At 36.9% G+C, this 13,072-nt stretch overlaps 1 pseudogene; it reads right to left on the bottom strand.

Annotated features, from left to right (window-relative positions):
* The window catches only part of LOC127654587 (integrin beta-like protein 1), a 61,861-nt pseudogene that overhangs the window by 11,738 nt on the left and 37,051 nt on the right, over positions 1–13,072 (bottom strand).

The following is a 13,072-nucleotide window of genomic DNA, read 5'->3' as shown; positions in this document are numbered from 1 at the left end:
AATGGATCCACCGCATGAAAGATACTAACATGCGGATCACCCGGTGATATCTGGCTCTTCAGCCATATAGGTTCGAGGTGGTCCACAGACCAGGGGCGCAGATGGCTGTCGTAAACTTCCATTCCAGAAATTGTGGGAATAGTAGACAGACTGGATGTTTCTCGGACCCGGAGTCAGGCGGTGGGGATATGTGGCAGCAGGGGTTTGGTCGAGCATTCATCCGGAGAGACAGAAAGCGGTAAGAGTGCACACTCCTGAGCCTTATAAAGTATAACACCTGTTTCTAATTGCAATAAGCATTGGGGAAAACGATATAAAGGGACCACACCAGAGACGAGAGAGATCTACCCGTCTTAAAGAGATTTTTGTCTTGAAAAGCCCTTTAACCCTCTGGGGTCTGAGGGTATTTTGGGCCCTGAAGTTTTGACATGCCTTGACATTTGTGCTTTTTTCAGTTGTTTAAAAACATATTAATGGCTAAAGTCTTATAACACTGTATTCAGCACAAACTGGGCAACAATAATATGTGAGCAACATGCATGTACAGCTTTGTATTTTTGAGAAAATAATGTTTATGCATGGTTTTTGAAAAAACTAAAATTTGAAGTCACTGAAATAAGCTCATATAACACATACAAAACATTTGTCCACAAGAATTTTGAGAACTGGATCTTGTAGCCTAGAGGTTTTGCTACAAAATGATGTGAAAACCATCCTGATCACTCATTCATACAAAACAATATAGTAATTGAACCTTTGTAAGACACTTTTAGTGTTGATAGGTAATATGTGAGGAGGCATGCACGATCATGAATATGGATGTATTTCACACCTGAGGATAAAAAGACCCTCCTCTGGGCATATCAATCAGGGATAGAGAATGAATGTGAGGAGACTTAATTATCAAAATCAAGTTTTAAGTTAAAAGAAGTAATCTGACTATATATGTTCTATACATAAAGACTTAACTTAATTTTAGACCCACACTACCATTTAAAAGAAGTATCTTCTGCTCACCGAGACTGGATTTATTTGATCCAAAATACATAAACAACATTGATATTCTGAACTCTTTTTACAATTTAAAAGAACAGTTTTCTATTTAAATATATTGTAAAATGCCATTTGTGATCAAAGCTGAATTCAGCATCATTACTGCAGTCTTCAGTGTCACAAGATCCTCCAGAAATCATTATAAGCTGCTGATTTTCTAATATGGGCATATTTCAAGTGTATTTTACTCATTAAACCTGAACACATATTTGCAAGCACAAGCTTTATTGATGATAATGAGGCGTTTTAAACACTAGATAAAATATAATCTAAACATTCATATTATTTTTATATCATATTACATATCATAATTATATCATACAACATACAACATACAATTTACATGTACATGTATATATAAAATAGCATGTCAACTAATAAAATCTAATTGACTTACTCGTCTGAAATTGTAACCTCAGCTGGATCAAATCTCTCTTCAAAATACAAATGTTCATCAGAGTCCCGCTCTTCATCTGAGGAAAATGTTAAATCTTCCATAATATCCTGGAGCTTTCCCGCCTGTGTGTCCTTGCAAACACGCAGAAAAATTAATTAAATGTGTTTACAACCTAACAGTCGGGGGCATGTATATTTGCGTTGAACGTCTCAGCACATTAGCGTATGAATAACGCGCTCTGCTGGTGGGTGGGATCACATAACAGATAATGAGATGGGCTGGTAAAAACTGTACATCGCTTTGTTTCAAACAGATTGCATTGCAGGAGAATATTTGTTTTAAATTGGAATAGTTTTATATAAAAGTAGACATTATAAGCTTTCTTTAGACATATGTTTCATGTTTGTGTAATAAGAATTCGCAGAGTTTCAGTTCATTTTTTTGACGTGTTTCTGAAATATGCTCGTGGAGACAGAGACTACTGAAAGCTCACCCTTTTTATTTCATTTTTTTACAAAAGAACCAAATTTTGTTGTTATTGTTAGTGTACACAAATAAAAGTAGACCCTTTATAGACTCTAATGATGTCTTAAACTTATCTGTATACCCAAAAATGACAGAGTATTTTAAGTTGTTTCTGCTGTAATGATGAAAATATCCAGCAGGACACACTGGTCCGGCGACCCCAGAGGGTTAAATATGTTTATTAATGTTATTCATTTGAGTTGAAGAAACCAGTTCCATGTGTCCTCCTTTCCCTCCCTATGTCAAGTCTTTATAGTCCTATTTATCAGACCGCTACCACTTTGAATTTGTAATTGAGGAATATCAAACAAAAGTTATGTATAGAGTGCCACAGGGTTCAGTTTTAGGGCCTCTGCTTTTCTCCTTATAAATGCTTCCCCTGGGATATATTATCAGGAATCATGGAATAAGTTTCCACTTTAATGCCGAAGATAACCAACTTTATATTTCTTCTAAACCCCAAAAAAATTCACAATTCTCCAAATTAGCAGAGTGTATTAATGAAATCAAAAATTGGTTGGCCAGAAATGTCCTTCTTCTGAATTCTGACAAAACAGAGCTACTAATTATTGGACCAAAAACTTCTAAAAATAAGCCACTAAATATAATTTGACTCTCGATGGATGTACTGTTATGTTGTCTTCTACAGCGAAGAACATGGGTGTTATATTTGATACCAATCTGTCCTTTGAAAATCACATTTCCAATGTATGTAGAACAGCATTCATCCACCTCAGAAATATTTCTAAGTTAAGATACATGCTCTGTTGCTGATGCCGAAAAAAGAATTCATGATTTCATGACCTCAAGACTAGTGTAATGATCACCTTGTCTTGTTTCACCGTTGCCCTTTGTTTATAATTTGTCACTTTTGTAATTCCTTAGTTTTCACTTTTGTCCCTTGCGTAGCTCCATAGTCTCCCTGTTAGCGTTCGTGTTCTCCGTTCATTGTTTTCACCTGCCCTCTTTAATTTCCCATTGGTTTCTGAACTCAAACTTGTTATCTTGTTTGAGTTCTGTTTGTTCATTGGCCCCTTTTTCCCTTGTTCATGTATTTAAACCCTGTCTGTTTGTTCAGTCTCTGTCGGTCGTTGTTTGTGAATGGATCGTTTCATGTTTGCTGTTCTTGCCCCCTGATGTTGATTCGTGTTCGTCCAAGGTTCCCTTTCCCCTTCGTGGAGGTTTGTCAACTTGTGTTCACCCATGTGTCACTGTGTGTTTGAATGCACTTTTCCCATCGTGGACTTTTGATTTTTTCCAGTGTTTGTGTTCTTTTCATCCGTGTGTTAGTTTGACTTTGAGTTTATTTTCCCATCGTGGACTTTTCTTTTGTTCCCGTGTTTTCTTATCTGTGTACTTTCATTAATAAAAACCGTGTTTGGATCCGCATCTACCGTCTGCCTTCTCCTGACTCCCCATATCGTGACAACTAGATCATTGTAATGCATTAGTTGGAGGATGTCCAACAAGTTCAATAAATAAACTTCAACTGGTTCAAATTGCAGCAGCCAGAGTGTTAACGAGAACCAAGAAATATGATCATATTAGCCCCATTTTATCATTGTTACATTTGGCTACCTGTTAAATTCTGTATTAATTTAAAAATTCTGTTAACTACATACAAAGCTTTGAATGGTCTAGCTCCACAGTACTTAAGTGACCTTCTGACATGCTATATTCCATCACGTTCATTATGATCAAAAAATTCTGGCTTGTAAATAGTTCCTAGAATATCAAAATCCTCAAAAAGAGGTAGATCCTTTTCCTATTTGGCTCCTAAACTATGGAATAGTCTCCCTAACATTGGTCAGAATGCAGACACACTTACTCATTTTAAGTCTAGACTAAAGACACATCTATTTTGCCAGGCATACACCTGATTTATCCATCAACTCAATATTAGGCTGATTTAGTTAGGTCTGCCAGAACCAGAAACATCTATCATGATCTACACTCTTGAAATGGAATATATAGACTATAATTTAATTGCCAACAAAAGCCTTCATCAGCCAACTAAGAAAGGACAATGCATCTTTGTGAATTTCTGCAGTTAATGCAGGATGGACTTCAAAGACATTAGTCTTCTTACAGTTTAAAAAATGTTCAACACTGGACTTTAACACTTACTTAGTTTACTAATCTTAAACCATGGTCTGCACTGCATAATATAACTAATATTGGCATTATATTCATGCTGGTTAGCCAGAGGGGAACTGGCCCCCATAGTGAGCCTGGTTTCTCCTAAGGTTATTTTTCTACATTAACCAACATCTTATGGAGTTTTGTGTTCCTTGCCACAGTCGCCTTCAGCTTACTTACATGGGTTCTAAATACAATGATTATTTAATTATTATATACAAATTACAATCAAATTTAATCAAACTACACAATGATCATTCTAAGACTTTATAGATATTACAGTTAATTTTTTTGTTAATGCATGATTTTCTGTAAAGCTGCTTAAAACGATGTGTGTTGTGAAAAGTTCTTTACAAATAAAAATGACATGACTTGACTTGGTTCTGGAAGTAAAACTCCCATTCATTTTTCTCCATAGCCTAATTGATTTTCAAAGATATCTTATAAACATGTAAAGACAGACCTACCGTGAGCTCAGTGTTTGTTCATCGATGGTAAATGGTTTTGTTAAAGCTATCAGTCTGCGTTATTTCAACTTCATTGTTTAAAAATCATGTTTAATAGCGGAATCCCTAGTGAACAAGTACACTACCCATGGTCCAGCAGAGAAAGATCCACCAATCAGAAAACCACGGCCAACAAAGCCAGCCAATATAATAAACCTAAAATCAATAGTTTTCTATATTTCCATCGTTTTTATTCGACTATGTCATTCATGGGATTGTAGTTTGAGCCCTTGTGAAAGATGGAAAGTTAACTGTCTTGTGCCTTTTTCTTTTTGTAAGATTTTCAAATACTTTTTTTGCTTTAAATCAAAGTTTGTAATGTCAGAGCGGGTTGGTTTGGTTCAAGGCTTAGAACTCTATGAAGGGTTTTATGAAAATCCAATGTGAAAGATGAAGGGGAAAAAATTCTTCTGAAACCCAGATGGCTGAAAAAACAGACAAGCACTGTTGCACTCTGTAATTTGTGTCTACAGTATCTATCAAATAAAAGTGTCAAAAACCCTCCCAAAGAACAGAACTGATTGGTAGAATTAGTTATTTCAGCTTGTGTTTGCTATCCACCTCATTACAGGGGTATGTGTGGGAAAATCAATTTAATAGCTCTGTTTGTTCTGTATGCTCCCCAACAAACAAATGACAGAACTCACTTACATTTTAAAGAGATAAAAGACAAATGTTACTTCTAAGGGTGTTGCCCAGAAGATCTTCCCTCCTACCTTTTCCAGAGCACATGACGCCGTCGGCCGTATTGCACAGGCTCTTGCTCTACTCGTCCATCATGTCACAGTTGTGGGGGAACTGGCAATGCTTCCCAAACCATCCATCAATACAGATACATCGGCCACATGAGCAGAAGCCATGGCCTGGGGAGACACTTAGCGCACGCACGCACACACGCATGCACACACACACACACACACACACACACACACACACACACACACACACACACACACACACACACACACATACACACACAATCACTTTCTCTTCACCTCTCCTTACCAAATAAAACATGCATTTGTATCTGCCAAAACAAAGCAATGGTCTGATTGATCCAGGCAAATATAATTGGTTCAAACAGACAGAGATTCGTTTCTAGACTGGCTAATGGTGTTGCGGTATACAGCTCTTATCACTTATATATACCCATAGGGATGTACCACCTTCAGCCTTCTGGACCGTGCTGGGTTCCCATAAGTGGACAAGGCAGTGTTAAAGCATTCATAATGTGCTTGCTGTCTAAATTGTGCTCAATCAAACCCTTTGCATCAGTTGAAATTGTGAAAAGACAAAAAGGCTGTGATTAATTTATCTATACACTTTTTTGTGATGATTGAAATATAGATTTTGTTTAAAAGAAACCTAGGGGGTGTTAATAAGTTTTTCTTCTAAGAAGTTACGCAACATGTGTAACAATTTTGAACACTACTTCCTCTTACCACACAAAAGTAGTATTTTAGTGTGTAAACTTATATTTAAGCAGCATATCACTCTGCAGCTCTTTCCGGGTTACCTACTGAGGTTAAGCAGGGTTGAGCCAGGCATGTACCTGGATGCGAGACCTCCTGGGAAAAACAATGGTTGCAGGTGGAAGAGGTATTAGTGTGGCCAGCAGGGGCTGCTCACCCTGCGGTCTGTGTGGGTTTGAGGTGAAACGTTGTCACTCTATGACCATGCACTACACAGACGGGTTTAGCTGTTGTGTCTCTGTTTACATCAGCCTCTCCCGCTGAATACGTTTACATACACATCCTCCTGCAAGTGTAGACTGAAGAGAATAAGGTGGCGGATGCTGCGACCGGGTCCCCAGTACTAACCCCCCCAACTAGGAGTTCGGGGCCCACGGCTGCAAGCCCCGGTAAGCCTGTGCGTTAATACTGCCCTGGCCGTGACACAGCATATTATTGGTTTAACCCGCTGAACGAATACGGCCCTTTACTGAACCAGTCAAGTCAATTGTTTGTGTCTAAATAAGGTGAGATGTTGTTCATGAACAAACTGAATGAACTGGTAAACTCATTCATGAATGAAACGAATGACTTGGTCATCTCGTTCATGAACAAAGATCTGCTGAACAAGAGGTGGCAAGTAGTTTGTTCGTGATTGACTCATAATGGCATAAAAATGGCATACATTTTTTTCTAATATTCTAGCTTAATACACATAGACAACTATAAGCCTGATATCATAAACTTAACATGACAATGGCAAAATTTTTACAATACATGTTTTGCTGCAGTTTTCCAGTGAAATTACTAGCAGGGGGCACCAAAAGCGAGTGAAATGGTGTCGTAATCAGACAAGGTTTTTGAGGTGAATATTAGATTGATGTTTTAATGAGTAAAACATACCCCCCTAACCTAAAATTTTTACCTAAACCTAACCAATAGTATGCAAAAAGATAAATGATAGGTAAACAACAGACATCCTTAACCTTAACCAATGTCTAAACCTAACCGATGTTTGTTTTAAACAGAAATTAGACATACCGCGTCACTTCTTTTGCACTTTCGCTTCACTTTTACTTTCGCTTAGAGCATCTTTGGATGGGCTCGAGACTCGGTCTCCGAGTCCAAAGTCCTACATGCTATCAGGTGAGCTACAGTGCAAGCTAATCATATTGGAATATGTGTGTAAATGCTTTGATATAATACAGTAACATAGCAGTGTTTGAGTAATAGAGTGAAAAATAAGTGCTTATAAAGTCATAAACAGCCACAGAATCCATCATTTGTGTGAAAGTGAATAAAACGCACAGTTGTTATAGTGCCTCAGGTGTAAATTTCACCAGAAAACTGCAGCAAAATGTAGAAAACGGTACATTAAACTCAGTTTGCAAAAATGTGGTTATAGTAATGTTCATTCTGTGAGAATAGGTTGAAGTACGCCATTCTTATGTTGTTGTTTCTGTGGCAATACAAATTTAAAGATTGTTTAGGTAGCCCTACACAACAACACTGGTTCAAACAAAAGTGTGGGTATTCAGGAAAGCTGTTTGAAAACAGTGCTTATTTATGCAATTCCATTAGGTAGTGCTAGTGGCACAGAAATTACACACTTAAGCTTTCAGTATTTCACAATGTGCTAGGAACATACACTTCTACAGTAGCTATACTTGTAGCTACTGTCATTGTGGAGCAGCAGTTTAAAGAGAATCTTGCTGTCAGCATATTAATAGCTAGATACTTTTCAAAAATCTTCTAGAGTGTGAATTCACTAAACAGTTGTGCCAATTTTGTGCATGGTATTTCAGTGCAAAAAGCTGCATCTCACAATCCAGATACGTGGTGTAGTCAAACACACTTTTGGCATGTTAAAGAGATGATTCAGATGTATGGATCACAGTAGTGACGTGTGATGCTATACAGTCCAGGCAGAGTGTGCCAGATGGCAGTGGTCTGCTGCATTCTCCGCTATATACTGCTCAGAACAGGCCCGCTTTATCAAGAATTGTGCTGTGCAATTTGCATTTAGTACAGATTTTGTGACTCGGTCACTACACCAGGGCAGACAGTTAATGCACACAACCAGTGCTTTTACCAGGCACAATTAATTCTTGGTGAATTCCCCCTCTGGTTTAATGGTAACTTTCTTGCCACCTTGAGTACTGAGGAGTATATGCATACTTGCGTAAAGTTAGTAAAGTTGCTTTTTATAAATGTTCCTGTCACTTATGGACTAGGTTCTCTGGCATTCAAGGGTGTTTACAAGTGTAGCACTTTGGGAGATCTGTGCATGGGCATCATTTCATGAGGGCTGTTAGAAACTAAATGTTCCCTGATGATGAAGTGTGTTTTTCTTTAAATTTTTAAGGAGCAATTAGTGACTCACTATGAAATGCACATTGCCTTCTCCAAACTCTTCCTTTCTCTCAGTGATATACAATTAGGGATTCCCCTAGACTACATCTGGATCGACTGAAATGTGTTCTAGCTATTAAAACCAAACTAAAGGATGTGCCTCAAAATGAAAAAATGGGCAATAGATTTGAACAATCTCTTTAGTGCTCAGTAAGTTTTCAGAAAATGTATAATGTCTGAAAGACAAATTCGACAAACAAGGTCTGCTGCAGTACTTCAGATCATACATTAAATGCCAAAAGGCATTTCTGGCACTACTTGTCTTCCTATTTCTCTTTATCACTCGTTAATTTTTTGGGAGCAGGTATACTGGTTTGAAGTTTGATACGCTCTTGGTAGAGCTACATGCTTGACTGCTTCAATCAGGCAGCCTAAGAGAGCATTTAATTGCTTTGGTGAGTGGCACCAAAATCCTTTCAATTAAAGCGCACCTGCGATTCCCAATTTTCCCACCCGTAAATGCAATTCGAGTGTGGGCATGTTCAAATTCATGGTGCTTCTCACCTAACTTTGGAAAGATATTTTCCAAGGAATGTATCCTAGCCTCAAACTCTTGTGGCTCATAAAACAGAATGAATCTAATTTGAAATATTGATGATCCTGCATTTCAACATTTCAGTAAAACACTTTCATGTTTTAGCTGGAATGGCTTTTCATTCTCTCTCAAGTGCTAAAGATCCCACGATGGGCATATCTAAAGGCTTTTCTCCATTTCAACTCCAAATGACTCTTTACTAAGCCCCACCTTAACATTTTTACTCTACCAATCCTGCCTTAATGACTGTTGTCATCAACCGTCATTAAGAAAAAGAGCTTTTGCTCTTTCTCAATACAAGTCTATTGAAGTTTTGTTTGTTTAGAAAGTTTTACAGATATTACCAAAAATAAATGTTAAGACATTGTCTGGGCACGTTTAATACCCAGAGAGGATACTCACAGTATTTTTTCCCTTTTATAATTAAACAAAGAGTCAAGACTTTAGCAAAGGGTCAATTCAGTCCAGTGGCTAGAATAACCAAAGGGGAGGAGCTTAGCAAAGTGTCAAACAGACAAGTTGGCAATAGTAACTAAAATTAAAAAAAGAGCTTATCAAAGGGTCAGGTCAGTCCAGCAGCATCTATGCAATTAGAGAGGAACTTTTCATCAGCGTGTGTGGCTGCTGTATCTCTGAGCTAGTGAATGATGTGTGAGCTGGAGGAACAGCATTCTTCCACAGTTCAACTGTGTTAGCATCCACTAATCTGTTTGTCTGTGCAGGCAGTCACAGCAGAGGGGCCCTATACATATTTAAACATCTCCATGGGCTGGTCCACACAAGGTTAGTAGGCTGAGCCGTGGCAGCTTGTCACTTAGTGACAGAACACAATAAGCATTCTGAATGCAGCAGCATTAAAATGGCATCACCAGAAAAAAGGAGGAATGTCACTCTCAGATATTAAAGGGTACTTAGGGTGGTCTGATGGAACTCTTGACATGTTTTTAGATACATTTCTCTAATGGCACTACTGTAGGGAAGGGGAATTAATATGACAGTTATAAAGGTTTGTATATTATAAAATATATTTTGAAAGCAAACCTATTGCTCTTTATGAGAAGACATAACTAATTGATAATACTGCTGTATTAATAACGAAAGCATTCATATTGAAAAGGACTTGTTAGAAGACTTACTGTTTGTTAATAATTTGAGTTGTAGTGGATAATCAAGTAAAAAAATTATATTAAACAAATATATTGCAACAACGCGATAGGGGAAACGTTTATGGAATTTATTAATAACAAAAGGCAGTCACTGTGGATGTCAAGGATCCTGGCACTAGCTGCAGCAGGAAGAGACGACAAGGAAGCAAGCGCGCTGAGGCCACGCTCTGGGACAATCCTTGAAGAGTGTGTTCGTAGGATGAGTGAGTGCTTGTGGAAGTCAGGAAAAGATTCGTAGAATCATCTGTTGAAGCTAATGAGGTGCACAACAGTGCCCAGCTGAAGAGGGTGATACTACTCCCGACACATGGGCAGAGACAAGATACCCTCCTTGGAAGAACAGCTGACACGCAGAAATACTGGAAGGCAACCACATACCTGAGACAACCAACTAGACAGAGAGAGTGAGGTTAGTACACAACATCATACAACAATCTAGCAAAGATACTGAGAACACGACAGGCTTAAGAAGGGCATGAATTAGAGAAGAATTAGTTGCTTGGCACACTAATCAGTGGCATGATCAGCGTTTTCCCGGGAACAATCAATGTTCATGCATGCTGGCAGCACCTGCGAGACATGGGGGAGCGAAAATGACAAAACAAATCATCGAACTCACCGGAGCCATTATATATATATATATACATGTATATATATATAACATATATATATATATATATATATATATATATATATATATATATATATATATATATATATATATATATATTTAGCATTAATACAAAAAGAGCATTAAAGAGATAGTTCACCCAAAAATTCTCTCATCATTTACTCACCCTAATGCCATTCTAGATGTGTATGACTTTCTTCTGCTGAACACAAACAGCTTTGTAGGTCCTCACAATATAAGTGAATAGGTACCAAATTTGTAAGCTACAAAATGATATAAAGTTTGCAAAAAAGTAATCCATAAATCCATAACTTCAGAAGCGATATGATAAGCGTGGGTGTGAAACAGATCTATGTTTAAATCCTTTTTTACTATCAATCTCCACTTTCTCCTTCCCATTCTTCTTCTTTTGTTTTTGGTGATTAGCATTCATCGTGCATGTCGCCACCTAATGGTCAGGGAGGAGAATTTATGGTGAAAAAAGGACTTAAATCATAGGTGTCATTTTCAATTGAGGCATGTCCCAACCACTTTTTGATTTAGCCAATTTTGTCCCCACCACATTTTTAAATAGCTTTCATCAGTTAAGGGTCTAATGCAGAAAAAAATAAATCTGTTCTTGAGCTGGAGTTTCCATTTCATTAATTTTTTTTTATAATATGTCAATCCAGCGCTGGAGTTTGTTATTTTTTATGTTATAATGAGTGCTCATTGCAGCTTTTTTTTATTTAAAAAACCCACACTTATCATAGCGCTTCTGAAGTCATATTGATTACTTTTATGCTGCCTTTATATGCATTTTGGAGCTTCAAAATGTTGGTAACCATTGACTTGCATTATATAGGCCTACAGAGCTGAAACATTCTTCAAAAATCTTTGAGTTCAGCAGAAGAAAGAAAGTCATAATAATGATGATAGGTAAATGATGATAGAATTACTATCATTTTAAGAATCTTATGGTGGTGAAACCTTTCATGCCACTTGGTGATATTTTTTTATACTGTATAATGCAAACTAATTTTAAGCATTCACTTTAAGCATAGCTTAAGTGTCCAAATACTTTGTGGCACCACTGTGAAATATTTTACACAACTGTTACGTGTTACGTATATCAAATCAATATGGCACAAATCATGATACTAGTGGTGGAACAGTAGAGAAGAAATTTAATGCAATAACCTCCTTGACCTTACAGTCGTAGCAACTGATCGCAGACATGTTGCCTCAGGGACATTGCTGTCTGGTCGAGACACATGACAGAGTCACATGCACTTGTTGAGTGGAACTTCAATATATAAAAGCTTACGTATAACCTGACAACAGCAGCTGGAGGGCTTGAAAATTATCTTTTTTACTACTTTCTAGCCACTGCAGAGCAAATTACTAGAATCCATAAAGTCTGTTTCTATGTAAACAAATTCTAAGAATGCACAAGTGCCAATTATTTATAATGTTAATATTTCTGTGGTTTCATTATCTAATTTTCTTCAAGTATATAGGCTACTGTGAATTACATGATTTAAGCTGTTATCCATGGGCAAATAACCGTGGAATATGTTAATTTAAAAGGAAATTACAAAATAATTTAATGGCAAAAACTTCGACAAAGTCAACTTGCAGATCCTTCAATCAAGTGCGCAAACTTCTCTGAGTTCCTTTGCAGCAGGGACATTTAAGTGCCTCCTTAATCAGATGATAAGAGAATTAACAATACAGAAATAAAATAACAAGTGTGACACTAATGGATAAGGGTTCAGAGGGACGCAGAGTCTCATTTGTCTCCTCTGATCCTGTGTTTTCATTAGGGAGTGAACTGTGAAATACAGGTAAAGTCATGTGACAGGAGGAAGTGCCTCCATTGCAATAATAGGATGATTAACCTGTCAATGTGATAATTCCATGACAATACAGTATGGTAAATCCAATCATGTTTGGACATCACCAATATCTGTATTGAAGACAACTTAAATTACAAATTTTATATTGTACAGCGTCTTTGAACTTTGGAAAGGTGCAATATAAAAATAAAATTATTATTACTATTATTTAGGGCTGTCAATCGATAAAAAAAAAATTATATAATTAATTAACCGTGATTAATCGCATTTAATCGCATATACAAATATTTGCTGAGAAAGCCCCTCATATAACAATAATTCAATATATAAAGATTATACATATTTATATCAATATACAATTATACATAGTTATCTTTAAATATTTAAAAAAAAAATATATATATATATATATATACATA

The sequence above is a fragment of the Xyrauchen texanus genome, chromosome 14 (assembly GCF_025860055.1).
Source record: "Xyrauchen texanus isolate HMW12.3.18 chromosome 14, RBS_HiC_50CHRs, whole genome shotgun sequence".
Taxonomy (NCBI): Eukaryota; Metazoa; Chordata; class Actinopteri; order Cypriniformes; family Catostomidae; genus Xyrauchen; species Xyrauchen texanus.
The sequence above is the reverse complement of the archived record's forward strand: the minus strand, read 5'-3'. Positions and strand labels throughout refer to the sequence as shown.